We start from the raw sequence: 5,182 nt of genomic DNA on the forward strand, positions 1-5,182 counted from the left end.
AAAAAAAAAATACCTGCTTGTTACAACAATATGCAAAAAAAAAAAAAAATGGATTTCTAGCCCTGTGTATTGCTGGACAACAAGCTAGTTCTAGAATTAATAATGGCCATCATCTACATAAAGAACCAAAGGAACCCAATCAAGTAAATGTTAAAGTCATACATTCATGTGATAAGATTATAAGTAATCTCTTTCTAATATATGAACACATTGCCAAAGATTATGCAGCTACCATCTAGAAGTGATAGAGCCAGACGAGAAACCCAGGTCATCTGTTTCCCAAAAGCTCATGAGCTCTGTGTCCTGGTAGGCTGCTTTCTCAGGCACTGTTTTTTTTTTTAAACCTTAACTAACTTCTCTAAAACCTCTTCCTTAGACAATATAAAAGGAACCACTTATGGCATCATTAATTATTAAACCAATTTGGATAAATCTAGAGTCACATCATTCATCGTCTAGAACATTACCTATGACTCTGCTTAGTGGGCCTTGGCCAAGTTGTTTTTCTAAGCCTCCGTCTTGTTAGCTGAAAATGGGGATCATAATGCGCTCTGTCTCCTTAGGTTTCTTACAAGGATTAAATGATATAAGATGTATAAAGTGCTCTGCATAGATGCTGGCAGGTGAAAAACACTCAGTGAATCTTGGTTATTACTTTCTTACTTAAGGAAATTGGACATAACATAGTAATAACGTGTCGACTTGTGCTCTATCACTGTGTATGTTTTTACCTCTGGATGAAAAACAGACATTTATTAAAAACCATTCACTGATGTTATAGAAACTTGAGACTATAGTGACCATCAACACTATCATTTCCTCTAATATACTGTTCTTACACTTTTCCTTCTCCAAGGATAACTAGGTAGAGATGATAGACAGATGGATAGATGGATAGATATACATGAATTAACACATAACTATGTAAAATGAATGTCTACAGTACAATTAATTGTCCTGCAGCTTTCGTGCAATGTCTTATGCTTTCCTAGGTGTTTGTGTACATATTTTTTACATGATAACTTAAGTACTTTTCCAGTTAAAGGAGTAAACATTAAAAAAAAAAAAGGAGTATACATTTCAGGTTACTGTTTCTCTTCTTAAAAATATATATTTAATGGTTTCATATATCCAGTCCTGAAACCTTCACCAGACCTACTTAAAATTTTTTTTGTGAGTGGATCCTTGGACCCTGCTTACAGCTGAATGAGTTGGAGAGATTTCTACTTTCTGGAAGGAAGCACTGCCTGAGGTATAATGGATATTTAAAGCCTGTTAGACCTTCCTAAAATGTTAGAATGATGGCTCTTCAACACTCACTTCTCTTTCTGTGCTCCTCCTCCCTCTCCAAACACATCTTCTTTCCAGGAGTCCCTGCCGGTGGCCCCTCCCCACCCCCTTCTCCAGCAAGCCAGCTCGCCTTCCCAAACCAGCTCTCAGTGTCTGATAAAAAGAAAACATAATGTTCTATCTGCTACGATTATTATTTTGGAGTCATGCTGTAAACATCCCCCTTCAACGTACACCACACAGAAATGCATGGGGTATGAACTCCAGCCTGCGTCTTTGGGCACCAGGGGCTGCTCCTGGCATCAAAGGTTGACTTCACAGTGGTTTCTCCCCAGTGGGGCTTAATTACAGGGCGAAGAATTGTCATGAGGACCAGTCTGTTTGGATAGAGCCTTGTCTACCGAGAGTCATAAACGTGACACACAAGCTCTAAAGTTTCCTAAGAAGTGTTAATATTTAAGAGCATGTTAGACCCAGGAATTTGTAAATCAGTAGTTTTACTTTGAACACATCTCTAGCCAGTTGTGACATTGTTCAGTAAATTGGCAGCCTGTTTGCTGTTGTTTCCTCTTTTTGAAATTTAACCTCTTGGAAAAACAGCCGTCTGGGCTGTTCTATGTCTCAACATAGGCCACCAGCAAAGACCACTTAAAGTTGTTTTCTTTTATCTGGAGTATGAATTCCCCTCTAGCAACTTTCTTTCCTCCTTTTAAATCATTTTGACAGGGCATCTTTGCTGGGTGCAATCTCTGGGTCCTTTGAAAAGCTGGGGGCAGAGAATTTAGGAACATCCTCTGTTGGGATTTCCTTCTGCTCACGCTGTAAAGGCAGAAAGTTTCTCAAATTTTTATGCCGTGAATGGACGTTTTTTCGCCCGTTAACTGATGTTTCATTCCATGCAAGATAGCATTTTGGATGTCAGACTTTTTGATGTTGTCTTTTAACACATACAGGCTTGGAATTGGCTGTGTTTGAGTAATCAACAGTAAGAGAGATAACCACAATGATTCGTCATTGCTGTAAATATATATGTTTAATATGTCACAGCTTTATTACTTTTACATTGAACCCAAAAGTTCGTCATTTCCAAGTGGATTCAGGGGAAAAATTTGTCGGGAAGGAATAGGTTTTGAAAAGAAATCAGTTCTAGAGTATTCAGACCCTGAACAGATTTCTCCATGCAATGTAGGAGATCTGGAAATAATAATATGAAGACTCATGATATTTCCCTTAGATTAAAATTGGTTCATGTCTATCTCTGCCACAAGTAACAAACTTTATAGCTAGCCAAAGTCTACTTTTTTTGGCTCTCAGTCTCAAATTTCAGTTGGTAGAATTCCGCAGAAAAGAGACTTTGTTTGGAACAATCAACCATGTTGGTAAAGCAATGTTTTGTTTGGAAATATACAGATTGCTGCTTCAGAGTGCTTAATGAATGGGTATGTGTGTGTTTCTACAACATGTTTTAAGGAAAGTAGAAGACAGGAAATACAAACCTACATATTAAAGAGTTCTGCCAAATGAAGAGCTCTGTACTTTCTTATAAAGAAATTCTCTGCCAAGAGTTTGCCAAAACCTGATTGCAAATGAACATCACAGCTTCTCACAAACAAATCAGGAACTCCTGTGAATGGATGCCCAGTGTTTTCATGTGCATTGCCAAGCAATCACTGCCCACTGGGTAGAGATAGGAGGAGAAATCGACTGCAATGCCTGTGTATGGGCGTAGCAAAATTTTTGCAGTTCAGACCATAGCTTCATAGCTATGGTAAACCCTCATTTACAAAGCTTTTGATTATTTCCACAAATGGTCGGCAAATAGCGGTCCAGACAGAGGGGTATTTTATAATTTCTAGCTTCTCGTAGAAAAACAAATGTTGGTGCCTCTTTTCCAAAGACCGGGAAATACGGATTATAATTTATTTTTTATCTAAAGTCAGTTCAGTTTCATTTTTGGGATAAGGAGCTAGAAAATCCCAACTATTAGAACAATAACTCTATGGATTTTTATTTTTAAAGCAGTCCGTAATGAGACAAAAATTAGTAAAATATTTTTGAAGCCAGATTGTCATTGGCCATGCTCTCAACATAATAAATATTATTTCCCAGGTACTTATTTTGTGATAGACAGTATGCTACTGCTTTATTTATTTATTTTTTTAAACAAGGAGTTTAGTTTTATTTTCTCTGTGCATTTGCAAAAAACTTAGGACCAACATAGAAATAAATAAAACCGCCTGTGAAAAACATTACACTTAAGAAAAAAAAAAAAAGGCCTGAGAGGGATTAGTGCCTTAGCCATAGGGAGTTACAGCAATTCTGATTGGTCCAAGGAATTGAAAAGATATTGGGAAGATAGACCAGGAGGCAAGAGAACAGAAATTACTGAGGAAGAGGGCCTCGAAGTGGGCCACGAGGGGAACTGGAGGCTGGGGGGTGGGCCGGGGTGGAGGGAGGGGCCCCCGCTGGTAGCCATAGGGTGGGGGTCGTGGAGGCCCAGTGTATCCATGAGGAGGCGTCAGTGGAGGAGGTCCATGCATCCCATGTGGAGGCATAGGACCTGGGTGACCCATGGCAGATCCAAACGGAGGCCCTTGAGGGGCATGCCCATTGGAGGAGGTCCAGGATGAGGCATTCCAGGTGGTGGTTGGGGTGGTGGCTGCCCCGCAGAGCCTGGGGGCCCAGCATGGGGGTGTCCTAAGCCATGAGGGCCATGGTGGGCCAGCTGCATCTGAGACATCCCTGGATGGGGCATCCCACCCGGGGGGAATGGGGGAGGATATGAGTGTCCATGTCCGGATGTCCAGCCCCTGGGGTTCCTGCTGATGGTGGGCCATGTCCTCCAGCCCCAGGAGGGATAGGTGGTGGGGGCATGGGTGGGGGTATCCCAGGTGGAAGGGCTCCAGGAGGTGGCACTGGAGGTGGGAAGGACCCAGGAGAAGGCATGCCTGGTGGAGGAAGCCCGGACCCCAGTGATGATACCACAGGATTGGGGGCTGAGGGTGGAAGGGGTGCATCTGCAAACAGCTGATGAGGGCGGTCAGCCCGGGACAGTGGGTTCTGGGCTGCCAAAAGTCGTTCAGCTGCTGCGCCATGGTACTCACCCTTGGAGTTCTTCTTGAAGGCATAAGACACAGTGATAGGGAGGTTACAGAGATATTGCCCATTCATGGCCTCAGTAGCTGCACACAAAGCATCAAATGAAGCAAAATTAATAAAGGCATAACCTTTGGAGTTGCCTGTGTCAGGGTCCCGCATAATCTTTGGGGTTTGTAAGATGACCCAAAAGGCGCTGAAAGTATCATAAAGCAGTTTCTCACCAATCTCCAGGTCTAGATTGCCAATGAAAATGTCGGCCCCCATGTCCAGGTTCTTGTTGTGAGTCGATGCTTTGTTAACCTGTATTGGTTTCCCATAGCGTTTGATAATGTTCATGATCTTAATGGCATACTCGGCATCTTCCTCACTCAAGAATTCCACAAAGCCATAGTCTTTGTGGAATTGGTGCTGACCTGTGACTCTATCCTTTGGCATGTGGATGTTGACTACTGGCCCTGCCTGGAGAAATAGCTCCCACAGCAATGGTTCGCTAACCTTCTCGTCCAGGCTCCCGACGTAGACAGTGGCATCCTGGTTCCACCTGGAGTTCGGCCAGGCCGCCATGGCGAAAGAGCTCCCGCCGTCTCCAGGCAGCGATCCCGCCCTCTGACCGCCGACAGTATGCTACTGCTTTAAATACTTCCTGTAATTTTAAAATTTTGGATGTCTCAAATTATTTAGATAGCAAATGACAGGTCTAGATTTTGGACAGAATTCTGTCTTACTCTAAATTATGTGCTCCTTATGACTATATTCTATTGACTTCCTTCTGTCAATAATAAGGCAAAGCATC

General features: G+C 42.4%; 1 pseudogene; it reads right to left on the reverse strand.

Moving 5' to 3' along the window:
• Positions 1-3,672: 3,672 nt before the first annotated feature.
• Positions 3,673-4,953, reverse strand: LOC110592311 (annotated as a pseudogene).
• Between the last annotated feature and the right edge of the window lie 229 nt (positions 4,954-5,182).

The sequence above is a fragment of the Neomonachus schauinslandi genome, chromosome 3, assembly GCF_002201575.2.
Source record: "Neomonachus schauinslandi chromosome 3, ASM220157v2, whole genome shotgun sequence".
Classification (NCBI taxonomy): Eukaryota; Metazoa; Chordata; class Mammalia; order Carnivora; family Phocidae; genus Neomonachus; species Neomonachus schauinslandi.